Here is a 19377-nt window from a genome sequence, read left to right as displayed (position 1 = left end):
CACATATGTGGTATTCCTGTAATCATCAGGAGCAGGAGAATTTAGTTTGCATTGTTTTTTTTTGTTGATACGGTATGGTAATAGTAAAAAATCATATATTTTTTTACTATATTGTGCCAGTTTTCCTTTGAAAATATAATTTGGGAGATGTCCATTACCTTTTACAACCAAATGAAAATCCAATTTTTCCTGAAAAATAAAAACATGGAATAATTCACCTAGATACACTTAGCAGTTGTGATATCTACAGTTTTACTAACATGTCACTATGCATCCACCGGAACTGGAAATATGTTGACGCGTTTCGCCCCTCCTCCAGGTCTTGGATAACGCTTTGGAGGAGGGGCGAAACACATCAACGTATTTCCAGTTCTGCTGGATGCTTAGTGACATCACGTGCGGTGAGTGGAGCGCACGCTGGTTTGCGGAGTTACTTCTTGCTTTTCTAAGGGAAATTCTTATTATCTACTGCCAGTCCACTTCTGCAAAGGAAGATTTATGGATTTGTGTCATAAGTGTGAGCCTCTGAGCCTATTATAAAAGCGTAAAAAAAGTGCAAGAAGGGCAGCTTTTTTAGAATAAAGAGTTTTATACAGTATTATTATTATACAGTATTTTTCTAGCGCCAAAAGGTTTGCTCAGCGCTGTACATTATAGTGGGGGACAGTACATGAGACAATACAGCAGCACAGGGGTGTCCAAACTTTTTTCAAAGAGGGCCAGATTGGATGAAGTGAACATGGTGGAGGGCCGAACATTTTTCAGAACATTCTTTGAACCATTACAATTAAATGCAAATAAATTATTTTATGCCACGTTAATTGCAAACGACAAACTTTTCATTTCATAACATTAAGATCAACTGACAGCTGAGTTTTCACAATGTATTGAAAATAAATTTAAAAAAAACTTACCTGCACTAATGTGAAGGGTGAAAAAGGTACATGGAGCTGAAGTCTCTGCTCGGCAGCCGGGAGGGGAAGAGAAACACACTTCACGCCGGAAGCCCGGCCCTGACGTCACCGCCCTCTGTCGCTCCCAGCGTGGCGCAGTCACGCATGCGCACTGCTCTCAAGCAGAAGACTGTCTGCTACAGAAGGGAGGGCCGTGCGACAGCCACATTTACACAGACCAGGGAGAACGCGCCGCAGTCAGGCATGCGCACTGCCCTCTGCTCTCAAGCAGAAGACTGTCTGCCATAGAAGGGAGGGCCACATTACACAGAGCAGGGAGGGCTGTTGGAGGGCCGTATTAAACCGACCCTCGGGCTGTAAATGGCCCGCGGGCCGGACTTTGGACATGCCTGCAGTAGCAAAACAATACATGAGGGGTTCGAGAACCATTGCACTATGTGTGTTCTTTATTTGTTTTTCATTGCCATCTAATTGTGGGAATCGTTTTTGGAGGATATCAAGTGCAGATGTATTCGGGGAGGATATACCTCGTCTTTAAAGCTTGTTTGAGTCTTTAGCCATACCAGCCAAGAGTCCATTCCATCTGGTGAGTGGGGATTGGATCATTAATCATGGATGGTGTGAGCACATTTTGGTTGAAGATTTTGCTGAGCACTATTCCTGGGATTTTTACACATTTATATTTTTTTGCGCTGTGGAGTGTTTATATTTATAATAGAAGTCTTGTCCCATTTTTTAAAAATGTTGCATTGGTGTGCTAAAAATTCTAGGTCTTATTTGTCTAAAGAGCGAACTATTCTTTACTCTGAGAGAAACTGTCAGGGATCGTGGCGGCAAGCGGGTCTGCGCATGCGCAGAACGCTGATTCATTCTAGCTGGGGGGCACTAGGATCTGGGTGGCGGCGGCCGCGCATGCGCACTCGCGATCGCGGACGCTCACCTGGCACCAATGACAGGGCAGGGCGCACTATTTAAGCCTGCCCTGCACAGACTCTCATTGCCGTATGGTCTAATTATCCTGTGTTCCTGTTCCTGTACATCTGCTGTTGTGACTTGTTGCCGACCCTGCCTGATCCTGACCTCTGCTGACTTCTCCTGCTCTGACCTCTGGCTCGTTTGACTTCTCTCCTGGATATCCCTATTTAAACTGAACTCCTGTTACCGAACCCGGGGAGTGACCCGACTACTCTTTGCCTGCTGCCTTGTACTACGGAGACCCCACTGTTACCGAACCGGCCCGTCTGACCACGCTCACTCCTCTGCCATCCATCCGTCCTGCACGGATCCAGTCATCGCTGCTCAAGCCTTCCGCCTCTTCACGTCAGGCTCTCTACCTGTATATACCTTTGGCGGATCCCTCTACCACAGGCGAGTGTACTCAGGGGCCACGACCTGGTCACTGTCTGCTCCAAGTCCATCCCCACCATCAGGGGCCCTGGTGAACAAGCAGACTGGGACTTAGACTCCGCGCTCTGGGGAATCCTGTACTGTGAACTGCCAGAGGTACCGCCAGGCGGTGTCTGACAGAAACCAGTTCTTTTTTTCATGCATCCATATTTCACTGGGACAATGATAGGAACCATTTGGTTGCATATATAAGATATTATAAACGTTTTTGGGTGTGCATTCTACTCATGGTAACATTGTTTGTTTGTCTTTTCTTTTTTTTCTCTGTTAAGGCTTTACTAGCTCCCTCCTCTATGGCTTGGTTTCTCAGAGTGCGGTATCCCATCTTGGTCTACCTATCAACCATCTTCATTCAAAAAAACACACCGTAGTTTAATTTTCAAGTTCAGACTTCATCTCTGTGTGGAGAAATACTACTGACTTTCAGCTGAGTCCAGAACTTATGCCATTCAGGTACATGTTTCTGTTTTAAACCTTGATAACATTTACATGAACAGATAATAAAAATGTTAGCAGGCTGCCAAAAAATACGTTTGATTGTTGGTGTCCCCTGTTGCATATGTGTTATTGTCCTCTCCATTGAATGATCACCTTGCTGTTATTTCCAATATTCATTTCAGTTGATGGCAACATGCAGGTTTAAAGGAGGAAAGGTTACTTAGCTCGCATACAAACTTGTAGATCGGTGGTAGTGCTGGACCAATAGGGATGAAGACTGATTTTATTTTAAATCCAAGAAAGTAGTTGTTCTCCTAAGAGGAGCTCAATCAGTTATAGAAATTTGTTGTTTTTAGAACTAATTGAAGTCCTAGGATGTTGCCCCTCTTACCACAGTGGATGATAAATTAATTGGAGCATCAAATCATTGTATGTAGTTGGGAGTGCCTTGTAAAAATGGTCATCTTGCTAGGAAAATTTGAAATATTTATTGAACAAGAAAGTCAGATACATGGTGTGGGGGGCAGGCCTCCCCCTTCTTCAGGGCTTTTAAAATGATTTGGGAGTTGTTTCAGGTGGAGTTTGCTGAAGAGCCTAGATTTGGACTATATTGAGGCTGAGTGTCGGCATACCGTTATCAACATGGGTGCGGATAATAGAATGGATGGTTCTGTTGGCTTCCCTTATCTTGGTTAGATTACACTGGCTCTGCTAACTTACACAATGGGTAACACCACTCGGAATAAGGGAGCTACCTAACAGGTGACCCATTTTTTAATTGTCCTGCCAACACCGTCTTGGCACATTGACCGTTATCATAAAGCATGTACACCACAATGCCTAATATGGATATATGTCCATTGCCGCTACATAGCCAATTCTAGCATAATTAACATAGTAAAGTCCGTTTGTTGCAGCGGGACGTCAGATAGGAATTAGTGCCCCCATCCGTGTGGAATAATTCAATAACAAGATACAGTCAGGTCCATAAATATTGGGACATCGACACAATTCCAACATTTTTGGCTCTATACGCCACCACAATGGATTTGAAATGAAACAAACAAGATGTGCTTTATCTGCAGACTGTCAGCTTTAATTTGAGGATATTTACATCCAAATCAGGTGAACGGTGTAGGAATTGCAACAGTTTGCATATGTGCCTCCCACTTGTTAAGGGACCAAAAGTAATGGGACAATTGGCTTCTCAGCTGTTCCATGGCCAGGTGCGTGTTATTCCCTCATTATCCCAATTACAATGAGCAGATAAAAGGTCCAGAGTTCATTTCAAGTGTTCTATTTGCTTTGGGAATCTGTTGCTGTCAACTCTCAAGATGAGATCCAAAGAGCTGTCACTATCAGTGAAGCAAGCCATCATTAGGCTGAAAAAACAAAAAAACCCATCTGAGAGATAGCAAAAACATTAGGCGTGGCCAAAACAACTGTTTGGAACATTCTTAAGAAGAAGGAACGCACCGGTGAGCTTAGCAACACCAAAAGACCTGGAAGACCACGGAAAACAACTGTGGTGGATGACCGAAGAATTCTTTCCCTGGTGAAGAAAACACCCTTCACAACAGTTGGCCAGATCAAGAACACTCTCCAGGAGGTAGGTGTATGTGTGTCAAAGTCAACAATCAAGAGAAGACTTCACCAGAGTGAATACAGAGGGTTCACCACAAGATGGAAACCATTGGTGAGCCTCAAAAACAGGAAGGCCGGATTAGAGTTTGCCAAACGACGATGTAAAAAAGCCTTCACAGTTCTGGAACAACATCCTATGGACAGATGAGACCGACATCAACTTGTACCAGAGTGATGGGAAGAGAAGAGTATGGAGAAGGAAAGGAACTGCTCATGATCCTAAGCATACCACCTCATCAGTGAAGCATGGTGGTGGTAGTGTCATGGCGTGGGCATGTATGGCTGCCAATGGAACTGCTTCTCTTGTATTTATTGATGATGTGACTGCTGACAAAAGCAGCAGGATGAATTCTGAAGTGTTTCGGGAATATTATCTGCTCATATTCAGCCAAATGCTTCACAACTCATTGGACGCTTCACAGTGCAGATGGACAATGACCCAAAGCATACTGCAAAAGCAACCAAAGAGTTTTTTAAGGGAAAGAAGTGGAATGTTATGCAATGGCCAAGTCAATCACCTGCCCTGAATCCGATTGAGCATGCATTTCACTTGCTGAAGACAAAACTGAAGGGAAAATGCCCCAAGAACAAGCAGGAACTGAAGACAGTTGCAGTAGAGGCCTGGCAGAGCATCACCAGGGATGAAACCCAGCATCTGGTGATGTCTATGCGTTCCAGGCTTCAGGCTGTCATTGACTGCAAAGGATTTGCAACCAAGTATTAAAAAGTGAAAGTTTGATTTATGATTATTATTCTGTCCCATTACTTTTGGTCCCTTAACAAGTGGGAGGCACATATGCAAACTGTTGTAATTCCTACACCGTTCACCTCATTTGGATATAAATACCCTCAAATTAAAGCTGACAGTCTGTAGTTAAAGCACATCTTGTTCGTTTAATTTCAAATCCATTGTGGTGGCGTATAGAGCCAAAAATGTTAGAATTGTGTCGATGTCCCAATATTAATGGACCTGACTACAGCTGGGTAGGCAGGGCAAACTGATAGAGCCCAAGTACTGGGCATAATAGTAGGAAGTCAGCTGTAAATAGGTTGCACCAGTGCATGTCCATATGCAGCCACTGCCCTAGTAGCATATATCTGTGTTGCATACCAATGCATGGAAAATCATGGCAAACACCAGAGTCATTGCTTATAGCCTGCTGCAGGGTTTGAGTAAAGCATGGCCCTCACATTATAGTGGAGCCGATAGCCGTGGGACCGGACCTGGGAGTAGGGAATGTGATACAGGTGGTGACATCTGTCACATGGTATGTGCCCGCAAGCTCTCAGCACTCCGATGTATGAATCAGTGCTCCTCGATAGTGTCAGGTCCTCCATGTGCAATGTTGTAGCTGGTTGGAGATAAGTTTGAATACTCCTGCCGGGCTATGCGCTCTGGTGTCATTCCTCCACAGGATAAGCAGGGACTGCTCGGTGACATGCTGGCCACCAGATGCTCTACTATGGGATCCATATTTTTAAGGCGAGTGGGAGATTCCGCCATTGAATAGCCACACAGCGGGCGGCTGGTGGCTACGCTGCCAGTGGGGGCGGGACCCACGGCTCATTGATGCTGCCTGTGTCAACGCATTTCGCTCACGTAACCGTGAGCTTCGTTAGGACCCCAATGAACAAAGAACAAAAAAGGCGCACTCTCATCGTGCATTACCGTGGTACACCACGCATTTATTGTGAAATCAAACAGATATATACTCACAAACCAAAGGATAATAAAAGCAGTATGAATAGTCTGCAATGGCAGTCAATGCAATGCTGTGCCCCAATTGGGGATAAACTGACGCGTTTCGGGAGACGAACCCCCTTCCTCAGAGCAGCTCTGCCATTGCAGACTATTCATACTGCTTTTATTATCCTTTGGTTTGTGAGTATATACCTATTTGATTACACAATAAATGCGTGGTGTACCACGGTAATGCACGATGAGAGTGCGCCCTTTTTTGTTCTGCGTTCATTAGTGCCCAGATTTCCCGATCTTTGAAGGGCTGCACCTCTTCGTTTGCCATTGTGAATTCCTTTTAGTCTGCATGAAGATCTGAGCTCTGGTTTCGTTTGTCTACGTTAGGAACCCGCTTGGCTTAATTTGATATAATTCTGATCTCAATAAAGTTGTATGGTTTGGTTACACTGCGGTTGGTTCTCCTTTAAGCCTCTTTAGAGGGTGACCCTCTTGTTTCCCAATATGCTTTTTATTTACTATGACCCTGGCGTTGGAGGACCCCGCTGTTTAAATATATGGTAAGTCAGTGACCTATACCAGCATTTGGATGTTGAGATCTCCTCGTTACTGGGGGATTTATACCTTTCCTTAGCAAGACTTTTATTTTACATTGAGAGTTATGACTGAGGGAACTGAGCATTGATGTCATCATCTAGGTTGATAGTTGCATGCGTTCCTTTCCTACCTTTTAGCCTAGAACAAGCACCTTTCTTTTGTGGCTTCTGCTTCTCCGATACCTTGTGGATCATCTCCAGTCTAGTTCAAATGCTTGCCTAAAGTGACTTTGTCACTTCAGTTTGCCTGTGACCCCCAACAGCACCTGCTTGGGTTTGTAAATACATGAGACTTTCCCTCTCTTTGGACCTGCTTGTTCTTGGCTACGTTGTACAGCATGTTTTTGCAAACAAGTTCAGAGGACAGTATTGTTGCGATGGGTAATGTCCAGGGGCGGACTGACCATTTGGAAACTTGGGCACTGCCCGAGGGCCCAGGGTCAGTAGGGGGCCCCATGAGATACATTAAGATAGTTATTTAAGAGGTTATTGAATAAATTAGCGTGTCACCCAATGTATGGTCTCCATTCAGTAGCCAAAAGAGGCATACAAAAAAGGGGGGGTTTGTGAAAAGAGATTCACAGAAAAGCGGCTACATAGTGAACAGAACGTGACACACAGGAAGAAATTTCCAAAAATTATGCTTTATTACACATATAAAAATATGACATATGGGCTTTCGCCCTGGTTTACCATCACCTCAGTTGAGACAATACACACAGACCTAAAACCATTTAAAATGACACCAGAACCGGTCTACATGTATGTGCAGCAGGGAAAATGGCTACAAGAGTCTAGTGTCCCTGTAGCACAAACACACAAGTGAACACTTCCCTAGGGAGGTGTATCCAAAAATTATGCCATGGGCATACCATAATGGAGGATATATGGGATTAAACAGTAACCATATAGGCAAATCCCAATCAAGGAATCCAAAAATTATACTAGATATATGTATGTCACATGTATACAATAAAGCAAGCACAATATGCGTCAAAAAGGAGAATAGCAGGCCTCAGGCCTGTATGAAGGAAGACATAAATGTCAAATATATTATACAATACATTCCTTGATTGGGATTTTCCTATATGGTCACTGCTTAAATCCCTTATATCCTTCATTATGGTATGCCCATGGCATAATTTTTGGATACACCTCCCTAGGGAAGTGTTCACTTGTGTGTTTGTGCTACAGGGACACTAGACTCTTGTAGCCATTTTCCCTGCTGCACATACATGTAGACCGGTTCTGGTGTCATTTTAAATGGTTTTAGGTCTGTGTGTATTGTCTCAACTGAGGTGATGGTAAACCAGGGCGAAAGCCCATATGTCATATTTTTATATGTGTAATAAAGCATAATTTTTGGAAATTTCTTCCTGTGTGTCACGTTCTGTTCACTATGTAGCCGCTTTTCTGTGAATCTCTTTTCACAAACCCCCCCTTTTTTGTAGGCCCCATGAGATACCCCTGGTTCCTTTTTCATAGGCTTTTTTGAGTTTGGGCAAGGACACAGGGGCCTCATGATCCCCTATTGCCCGGAGGCCCCATGAGTTGTCAATCCGCCCCTGGTAACGTCAGTCCATACTTCTCTATTGTCGATGAGAGCAATTTTTGTTTTTTCCCAGAAGGGACTGAAGCTTGCACTACAGCTCCTGGGAAACCCATTACTATAGGGTTGTCCTCCCCGGAGTCTTGTAGAGCTCCACAGCATTAGGTTGGGACATCAGATGCTTCCACAAGTCCTTTTATATTTACTTTGGATTTTGTATTGGTATTTGTGCAAGTAATGCAACAATCTGCTTCTGGCACATCGTACAACAGAGCCTGCTATTGTGCCCCCACCCCTACATTTACCTGAGACCCCTATTTTTTATAATCTGATATTTAATAATATTTTACTGTGCAAAAAAAAAAAAAAAAGGATCACAATTAACCTAAAATATGTAATGTAGAAGACTTTGTGAGGTCACAAGAACGCATAATGATAATATGCAGTTACAATGCAGAATTGGTTGCCAGTTGAAATATGACCCAGTGTGTATAGTCAGCGTATATAATGCAGTCATTTAAGTAACAGCGGGTTAATATCAGGAGCATACAATAAATCTTTAGTAAGGTATCCACTGCATGTGACACATGTACCTCACGGGATACAACACAGAACTCAAAAAACAAAAAATACACTCAAAAATCTGAGAAAAGAATTCCTGGGGAAATATTCCCACAGCAAATTAAAGGGGATCACATCCAGGTGTGCAAAGGAAATTGGGTTGCACAATGAGGAGGCCTGTAGCTCTATGCCTACAAGAGGGCAATAAAAGAAGATAAAAGGAAGAAAAAAGAGCAAACCTAATCAAAGCTAATATGCTGGCAGGGTAAGACCATCAACTCACATATCCACACAAATTCTCAATCATCTGGGATCGCTTCAGAATAATGCGTCCAGCCTGTCCACACATCCCAAAACTTATACAGTTGATTTCTAATGTACCCGTTCTGCTTCCATAATGCTGTTCACCACTCATTTCCTGAGGCCTCTATTACCATCTATGATTCAGAGGCTTCACAGACATCTCCCAAAGAGCCTGTATTTCAGCAAGTTCAGCAAGTGTATTCTAACCTGCACTTAGAGGATCAGCTTGCTGTTACAGCCATTGGTTCTTTTAAAGCTGTTGCTACAGAGACCTTCCCATTACATTCTGTTTGTAAAACCTTTCTGTATGTCAGGGATGCGGGTGTGACCAGAAGTGTGTGGACTGACACAGGGAAATGCAGGCCTCAGATATGTTATAAATAAGACAATTTATTAAGACTAACAATACAAATATAAACGCAGTGCACCAAACTCCAAGCTAACACAAATACATACAACAAGGTGAAACAAACCCAAACCTAAACTGATAAAGATACACAGGTACATACACATATAGAGCACAACGTAGTCAGGCAGGCCGGGTCGATAACTATCGGGCAGGTAGGTACAGGAGGAGCAGGCGGAGAGAATGGTCAGGGTCACAAGCCAGGGATCAAACAGGAGAAGTCAGCAGAGGTCAGGATCAGGCAGGGTCGGCAACAAGTCAGGCAGGGACAGGAACAGGAATGCAGGTTACAAGGTACAGGGGCCCATGGAAAAACACACACCAAGGCACAGACTGCAGGTCTGGCCATCCCTTAAATACACCACCTGCAATCAGCCCCAGGTGATGGCTAATTGCCGAAGTGAACCTCTGGTTGTTGAGAGCACCCACTGGCCAGCCCTGGTACTGCAGCCCACAAGGCAGGTGAGTCCCACCATTATTGGCAAGTCCATTCCTGACACTGTATGAGGACTGAAAACAACATGTGAAGCCATGGCTCCCTTCTGATAATGTGAACGAGCGATTTTTATTTGACTGGTAATTTGTTGATAAGTGGTCTCTGCCCATTGTAGATGCTGCAGTCATCCACCTTAACAAACATACCATCAAACATGCTAATGATGTCCTTACCTTTGGGGATTTCATTGGCTATCAGTTGGATTCTATCCTAAGATCTGTCTCAGTTATCTGGTGTAACGGTGTGACCTGTACTGATGATTATCCAGATTTGCGCATCCATGTCCAAGAGACCACTAGATCTCAAAGTCAATCCCTCATACCCAGGAGCTTGTCAAACAAATGTCTAAAGCACTTTGATGCTGCTGAGATGGTCTCTTGCAAGCAGGGGTGGACTGACATCTCATGGGGCCCCTGGGAAATAGGGGATCATGGGGCCCCTGTGTCCTTGCCCAAACTCAAAAAAGCCTATGAGAAAGGTACCAGAGGCATCTCATGGGGCTCCCAACTGACCCGGGCCCTCGGGCAGTGCCCGAGTTTCCAAATGGTCAGTCCGCCCCTGCTTGCAAGCATGTAGGTTTGTGTCTTGCTTGGCCGTAATGTCTGTCCACTTGTGTAGGATGCTTTGGCTTCATGCCTGGCAGACCTAAAATTCTTAAAAGGAACATTTAATTTACTCACCCTTGTAAGGGAAGATTTTTTTCTCCTAGGAAATGTAATTTCGAGTATCTCTGATGGTCAGATTGTACACCTACTTTAGCCGGAAGGTCTGTAGATGGGGCAACAAACCCATTCTTCATCTGCTTCTTCAATAGTACTTGGATTCTGTCCTTCACAAGGCAAAGTATTCCCAAAAGGAACATTTAATTTACTCAACCGTTATAGGTAAATGTCTTTTGGGCTCTGTCTAGGGCAGTCTTTCTAAACCTTTGAGTCTCAGGGAACCCCCACTAAAATTGACTATATCTATCTACAACTCATGGTACATTAGTGTGATGATCAGTGAGAAGATAGTTCCTTACACTTGTGGTCATTGGGGAAATATTTCCCCTGTAAAGATAGCTAAAAGATAATTGATGTCAGTGGGAACTTACTGTATCTGAGAGGCAGAAATTGCTCATTTCTCAAGGAACCCCTAGAAACCTCTAAAGGAAGCTTGGTTGAGAAACCCTAGTCTAGAGCAAAGCAATTCCGGATTCCTCAGATGGTTTGAGTGCACTCTTTCTACTGGCCAGAAGGTCTGTAGATGGGGCAGGACATTCCCTTTCTTCTGCTTTTTTACCAGTACCTCATAGATGTTCACAACCTACTCCCTCCCAAACAGCAGATTTCATGACCAAAAATATTCTGTTGAATATACTCACCCCCTATGTGAAAGTACCACCTTACTTTTCCTTGTGGAGGCTGCATAAATGTCATTTTGTGTCTTTATTACCTTGTATCCTAGCAGATTTTTGATTCTTTGGATTCTCCTGTATGCTCATTGTAATTTTTCAAATTAAGCATCTTTATTTTACTCCCTCTTCTGGCATTGTTTCATCCCTTTGTGCTTTTGTAAACAATTGCTCCCTGCACTCTGAGATCTCTGATCCATACTCCAGGGGGAATTTTTCTCTGAGAGTGTATTCCATTTCTTAAAACACTTTTTTTTCAAAGGGTTCTCCTTTTCCATTAAAGTGTTAGTTGACCTTTACAGAACTAAATGTAAAGGTTAACTAACAACTTACACCCTAACCCTGGTCACCGTTGTACTTACCTCCAGTGATCCTGAGCTGTCCACGCCCACGTAGCCAGTCCAGACGTCTGGGGATTTTAAATCTTCGCTCTTTTCTTTCTTCCCTGTTCAACCCTTTAGGGAAAGGGCCAAATTGATTCTGATTGGTCATCATGATCACAGTGAAATGATCTGGTGCTCCCCAGAAGCACTGCACAGATACGAGGGAACTAACCCGTTAAGTTACAAAGTACTCCTTTCGCTTGGTCACCTTCAAGCCCTATCACTGTAGGAATTTTGTGATTTCCTAGTTCTATAGAAATCAATTTCACTTTTCCCTTGTTTTTGCTTTCCACTGTTAGATCCTATCTACTGCCACCTTTTTCTTTGCTTCCCTATGGTGGAATTCCTAAGGCGCCCTCACTTAAATGAGTCAGTGCCTTTGACCCCCACAGTCCCTGCAAAAGAGGCTTCATTGTCTACTCTCATTAAATGCATCAGATTCTTCCAGTGCCCTTTTTTAGGGAACCTCTGGAATAATCTAGGATCTCCTCTCCTCTCGGACCCCTTATCTTGTGCTATCCCTCTTCCCCTTGCGATTCTCCCTCTATCTTGCTTTAGCCAGAGTGGGAACTGTCCTATCGAGTCTGTGTTGGCAGACAATTTTCAGATTTCTGCATCTGTTCTCTACTTGAACAGGGAGAGGCCTTCCAGTTAGTGGGCTGTCTTCCTTCTCAAAAGAAAGCATCTTCACTTATAAATTCTATACCTCCCCCAGGGGGTCTAAAGACTGCACACCCTTTTGTTCTACTGTACACTTCCTCTTGTAGGATATTATAAATTCAAAGGTCTTCATGGTCTTCATGTCCTTGACTCTCACAGTTCCTGCAATAGAGGCTTCATTGTCTACTTTCATTAAATGCATCACATTCTTCCAGTTCCCCTTTTCAGGGAATGTCTGGAACAATCTATTATCTCCTCTCCCCATGGACCCCTTATCTTGGGCTATCCCTCTACCCCTTGCGATTCTCCCTTTATCTTGCTGTAACCAGAGTGGGAACTGTCCTATCCCTCCATACTTTTCGAGTCTGTGTTGGCAGACAATTTTTCAGATTTCTGCATCTGTTCCCGACTTTAACAGTGGCCTTCCAGTTAGTGGGCTGTCTTCCTTCTCAAAAGAAAGCATCTTCACTTATAAATTCTATGCCTCCACATGGGGTCTACAGACTGCACACCCTTTTGTTCTACTGTACACTTCTCTTTGTAAGATATTGTAAATTCAGAGGTCTTCATGGGGCCAGGCTCCCTGAAGATAGTTCCTCTTACTGTTATTTTTCGCACTTATTTTTAACTAAGAGCACATAGGGGGATTTCCTAACAATAGAATCTCTATGGTGGATTCTGCACTTTACAAGACCAATTTGTTTCTGATTCCTTGAGTCACATCATCAATACTCAGTCAGGCAGGTTTTAGTTTGGCTATTGCATCTTCAACTCCTATTTGGCTGTGAACTGCTTCTATTGCTTCTATTGTCTTTGTACAGCATTTTGGCAATACATTGCATCCTCACTTCTGCCTACCTTTTTATATAGGTGTTGTTGATAACCTTTTCTTCTACCTTTAAAGGATTCAGGATTAGTATCCCTCTCACCAATTAAGATTTCCCATTCAAAGGGATCTAGTATCCATACCTGTCTCTTTAGGGAGTACTTTTCTCTCAGATGACATCCTTTATATTTGGAGTTCCCTCTCCCTTAACTCGGGGGTTCAGGGTGTGTTACCATTTAATGGTTGGTTGTTTATTTATAGATATACAGTTGTGTTCAAAATAATAGCAGTCAGACATCACTAACCGGATCAGTCACTGTTTTTGGTAGAAATGATATTTCTACATGGCAAATAATTTACTAGCAGGTGTGGTAGAGTAATAGAAATCCAACAGACCCAACAGTCATGACATGCATGCTGCTGATTCTGTGTCATTGAATCACTCATTGAAAGGGGCGTGTTCAAAATAATAGCAGTGTGGAGTTCTATTAGTGAGGTCATTCATTCTTTGAAAAACATGTGGCAATTATTGCCCTTATTTAAGGAAGGGAGGCAGCAAATGTTGTACATGCTGGTTACAGTGCATTTCTCTCTGAAATTCTGAGGAAAATGGGTCGTTCCAGACATTGTTCAGAAGAACAGCGTACCTTGATTAAAAAGTTGATTGGAGAGGGGAAAACATATAAAGAAGTGCAGAAAATGATAGACTGCACAGCTAAAATGATCGCAAATGCTTTAACATGGCAACCAAAACCTGAAAGACGTGGAAGAAAGCGAAAAACTACCATTCCAATGGATAGAAGATTAGCCAAAATGGCGCGGACTCAGCCAACAATCAGCTCCAGGAAGATGAAAGAAGGTGTAAAGTTCCCTGTGAGTACTGTTACAATTAGAAGACGCCTATGTGAAGCCAAGCTATCTGCAAGAAGCCCCCGCAAAGTCCCACTGGTGGAAAAAAGACGTGTGCTGAAGAGGTTACAATTTGCCAAAGAGCACATTGACTGGCCTAAAGAGAAATGGCGCAACATTTTGTGGACTGATGAAAATAAGATTGTTCTTTTTGGGTCTAGTGGCCGGAGACAGTTTGTCAGACGACCCCCAAACACTGAATTCAAGCCACAGTACACTGTGAAGACAGTGAAGCATGGTGGTGCAAGCATCATGATATGGGGATGTTTCTCATACTACGGTGTTGGGCCTATTTATCGCATACCAGGGATCATGGATCAGTTTGAATACATCAGAATACTTGAAGAGGTCAAGCTGCCTTATGCTGAAGAGGAAATGCCCTTGAAATGGGTGTTCCAACAAGACAACGACCCCAAACACACCAGTAAACGTGCAACATCTTGGTTCCAGACCAACAAGATTGACGTTATGGAGTGGCCAGCCCAATCCCCGGATCTTAATCCAATAGAAAACTTGTGGGGTGACATCAAAAATGCCGTTTCTGAGGCAAAACCAAGAAATAGAGAAGAACTGTGGAATGTGGTCCAATCATCCTGGGCTGGAATACCTGATCACAGGGGCCAGAAGTTGGGTGACTCCATGCAACACAGATGTACAGCAGTTCTCAGAAACAGTGCGACTACAACCAAATATTCATGAAGTCATTCAAAGGAAAGCAAAATCTTCAAACATTTTTCAGTCTATATAGTGAATGTTTGAGTTTGTAAAGAAGAATACAAACACTGCAATTTTTTTGAACCGTCTAATATTCACTTTTCTTCAATTTTTTTAGAGGGACAACACAAATTTGATCTATTTTTCTTCATGTTTTGATTTGGAATAGAATGTGTCGTGTTCCCAATGCATTTGTGTGGATGGAAATAAAAGCTATTAGAAGGATTTTGAGCTTTCTTCACTTTTTCAACACACTGCTATTATTTTGAACACAACTGTACCTTGTTTGTCCCCACTTCTTTTCTTGAAGTGGTAGGTTTGGTAGGCTTAGGCATTTTGTTTCTTTGTTGAGTTATTCTCCATTTGAAGTAGTTGTTGTTCTACCTTATTTTTGTTCTTAAGATGGGTGACTGGTTGTCCTCCTCTCTGCTGGTTGAGGTTTCATTGCTCTTGCATGTTCTTGTTTTTTCCCCCTGAAATTATCTGTCCTGGTCTGGAACACCAGGCTAATTCATGGTGTCATCATCTTAATGCTGATTATCTCCATATTTGTTTACTTGTCTCCATCACGCCATTGTTCAGGCCTTGGTTCCTTTTCCTACTCTTGAAGTAAGATTCTGCATCTGTAGGATCTTTCGGTTGATAGCCCATCCCTCAGTTTAACCGCTGTTGGATATCCCACATGTCCAGATATGTCTATGATCCCGTGTCCCTCAATAGACAATAAAAAAAAATTAGATTTCTGTATGTACTGTAAAAATCCATTGAGGACCACAGGCCTTCTTCCCTCGTGTTGGGCCTTAGGTACCACTTTCCCCACAAAACTTGAGGGATGACACTTTTTGTTTGCCTGTGTCTGAACCTCCTGTAGGTGGCAATATAACCCACGTTGTAAAATATTTTTACCATAACGTGGCCCTCAATGGACTTCAAAAAATTTTAAAGTGAAAAAAATCTTATTTTTAAATATTACCAATAACTATTTAATTACCTAATGACCCGAACTCTATCTTCACTTTAGCTTTTAGCAATCCAGCGTAGAGTCGTAGGCAGAACTGCACTCTGAACTCATTCAGACTTTTTTATGTTGTATTTTTGACAGCAGGAGGGAAGTGCACAGGACTGACCTACTCTGTGTTCTGCTGCTCCTTCATTGTGCAGTCAGTAGATTGGGGGCAGGTCTTTGACTAAGGTGTTCATTTATTTGTACTGGAGATTAGGGACCCAGCTTTGCTGTCTGAGAAGGGATGCCTGGGCCATAGGACTAGCTGAACAGAATTAAAACTCAATAGACAATAAAAAAAATTAGATTTCTGTATGTACTGTAAAAATCCATTGAGGGCCACAGGCCTTCTTCCCTCGTGTTGGACCTTAGGTACCACTTGCTCACAAAACTTGAGGGATGACACTTTTTGTTTGCCTGTGTCTGAACCTCCTGTAGGTGGCAGTATAACCCACGTTGTAAAATATTTTTACCGTAACGTGGCCCTCAATGGACTTCAAAAAATTTTTAAGTGAAAAAAATCTTATTTTTAAATATTACCAATAACTATTTAATTACCTAATGACCCGAACTCTATCTTCACTTTAGCCCAGGGATGCCTGGGTCATAGGACTAGCTGAACAGAATTAAAACTTACACATCTGTATTTAACTGCTTGCATAGAGTTCATCTTTACCTGCACAGGGAACACTTGAAGAAGTGTACCTGAATGAAGCACCTTGCTACACATAACATTAGTTGGAAAGTGTTTATGCCCCTCTGTGACCAGGGGCAGTCGCAATGAAGCAAGTGCACAGGGGTAGCCGCAGTGAATCAAGCGCACAGTCCCTTGTGACATGATGCCCGAAGCGAGTGACATTTTATGCATCTGTTCAGCCACAAGCTTCATCACTTTTCCCCAATGAGTCATGACAGTTGTAGAATGCTTTCACACTGCAGCCTGCATGAGGGGGCAAGTTTATAAAGTGGTGTTCTTACTGAAAAAAAAGATAGTGGCACATTGCTGTGAAAAGATAGAAGTGGCACGTTGTTACTTAACACCGAGTCTGTTCATCATTTAAGAAAAAAAAAAAAAAATTTTGAGAGCATTAAAGCATTGCTGCTCATGCTCCTTCCTCACCGCCAGCTCCTTGTATTCAGTTTGCTTGTCTGAAAGTGTAACATGCAGTGAAGTGTCTTGTCCAGTAACATCAGCATCCTCTGTATCTCCATACTCATATATGCAAGTTCATTACATTCTCTGCGGTCCATTTGCGTGCTCTTAAAGAGGCCCTGAACTCAAAAAGTGAAGTTTGGTTATGGTATAGGGAGCATGAAAAACCGCTGAATCCTGAAAAATATACTTAAAGGCCTACTACAAAAAAGCAGAACAATTCTAGTGCCTAGGCATTTTTGTTCTGTAGCCTCCTTGCTGTGTATCTGCAGTGTGATATCATCTAAAGCACTGCTGCCACTAGTCTCATGGGATTTGGAGTGAACTTTAGTGATATCGCTACCGTGCTGCTCATTGTTATCCTTGCTGGAGGGGAAGCTGTACCTGAGAGTGCAAAGAGCTTCCTGCTTTTGATTCACTGTCTCTGTGGATATGTGCCTTCTAAAATGCATCAGCTGCTCATTGAATATTACTCTACCATTTATCAAGGGGACAGCTTTAACATGAGGAAGCAAAGCGCTGCCTCTACCAAGATGCCTTCACACAAAGACACTATGCGTATTTTCCTTGGACATTGGAAGATATCCAGCAGTGCCATCAGCTTTGTACTGATGAAAACCAGTTGGATCCAGGTACACCCATCTACTGTCCAGAGAAGTCTGGCCAGAAGTGTTCTTCATGGAAGAATTGTGGCCAAAAAGCCATACCTCCGACATGGAAACAAGACTAAGTGACTCAACTATGCAGGCAAACATAGGAACTGGGGTGCATACAAATGTCAGCAGGTGCTCTGGACTAATGATTCAAAATGTCAAATATTTGGCTGTAGCAGGAGGCAGTTTGTTTGCCAAAGGGCTGGAGAGCGGTACAATAATGGGTGTCCTCAGACAACTGTGAAGCATGGTGGAGGTTCCTCCTCCAAGTTTCGGGTTGCAATTCTGCAAATGGAGTTGATGGTTTGGTCAGGAATAATGGTCTCCTCAATGCTGAGAAATACAGGCAGATACTTATTAGTCATACCATGCCATCAAGTGATTGGCCCCAAATTTATTCTGCAGCAGGACAACGACCCCAAACATACAGCCAATGTCATTAGGAACTATCTTCAGTGTAAAGAAGAACAAGTAGTCCTGGAAGTGATGGTTTGACTCCCACAAAGCCCTGATCTAAACATCATGGAGTCTGTCTGGGATTACATGAAGAGATAGAAAGTTTTGAGGTAACTGACATCCACAGAAGATCTGTGGTTAGTTCTCCAAGATGTTCGGAAAAACCTACCTGCCGAGTTCCTTCAAAAACTGTATGCAAGTCTACCTAGAAGAAATGATGCTGTTTTGAAGGCTAAGGGTGGTCACCCCAAATATTGATTTGGATTTATTTTCTGTTCATTTACCGTCCATTTTGTTAATTGATAAAAATAAATGATTACCACTTCTATTATGAAAGCATTCTTAATGTTTGTACCATAATGTATTTTGTGTCCATTGTGTTTTGGTCATTATCCGTCTCAGTCTCCCTGTTGGAATTTTGCATTTACTTCATGAAGAATGCCGAATGTGAGGTTCCTCCAAAATAGGAGAAGTTTTGACTCCAAGTAAATCAGTCATAGAAAGATCTCCTTACTGGGGCTTGTTGTGTGACTTTCAATGAGACTTTTTGATCATTGGGGTTTTTATTCACATTGGTGGTCCATAAACTAAAACTCAGCGGCCAGACTCATCCACCTCACCAAGCGCTCCACATCTGCCTCCCCCCTCTGCCAATCCCTTCATTGGCTCCCGATTGCCCAACGCATCAAGTTCAAGCTGCTAACCCTGACCTACAAGACCATTCACAATGCCGCCCCCGAACTACATAACTGACCTGATACCCAGATACTACCCTACCTGTGCCCTCCGCTCCTCACAGGACCTCCTGCTCTCTAGCTCCCTGGTCTACTCCTCCCACGCCCGATTGCAGGACTTCTCCAGGACTTCCCCCATCCTCTGGAACTCCCTACCCCAATCCATCAGACTGTCACCTACCCTCCTCACCTTCAGGCGCACCCTGAAAACCCTCCTCTTCAGGGAAGCCTACCCCAACCTCACCTAACACCCGACCTCACCTAACAACTAACCTCCTCCACTCCACCCACCACTCCATCCCCCACAGCCATCTCCTCCTGTGCCACCTTCCCCTCCCTCCTAGATTGTAAGCTCGAAAGAGCAGGGCCCTCGAACCCCTCGTGTATTGTATTGTTACTGTCTTGTCTCATGTTATGTCCCCCTTGCTACTGTACAGCGCTGAGCATACCCTTTGGCGCTATATAAATACTGCATAATAATAA

The 19377-nt window shown here is 43.2% G+C and overlaps 1 long non-coding RNA gene across 1 annotated transcript in view; it reads left to right on the top strand.

The window, feature by feature from the left end:
* LOC149468043 (uncharacterized) overlaps window positions 1–18418 on the top strand; it is an 88287-nt gene extending 69869 nt beyond the window's left edge. Inside the window, exons 2-3 of the long non-coding RNA XR_016311801.1 lie at window positions 2594–2774; window positions 18110–18418. This is a non-coding gene — a long non-coding RNA (uncharacterized LOC149468043). The remainder of the gene's footprint in view (window positions 1–2593; window positions 2775–18109) is intronic.
* Window positions 18419–19377: the final 959 nt, after the last annotated feature.

The sequence above is a fragment of the Staurois parvus genome, unplaced genomic scaffold, assembly GCF_062004578.1.
Source record: "Staurois parvus isolate SC_StPar_1 unplaced genomic scaffold, SC_StPar_1.0 ptg000095l, whole genome shotgun sequence".
Lineage (NCBI taxonomy): Eukaryota > Metazoa > Chordata > Amphibia > Anura > Ranidae > Staurois > Staurois parvus.
Note: the sequence above shows the minus strand (reverse complement) of the source record. Positions and strands in the feature narration are given on the sequence as shown.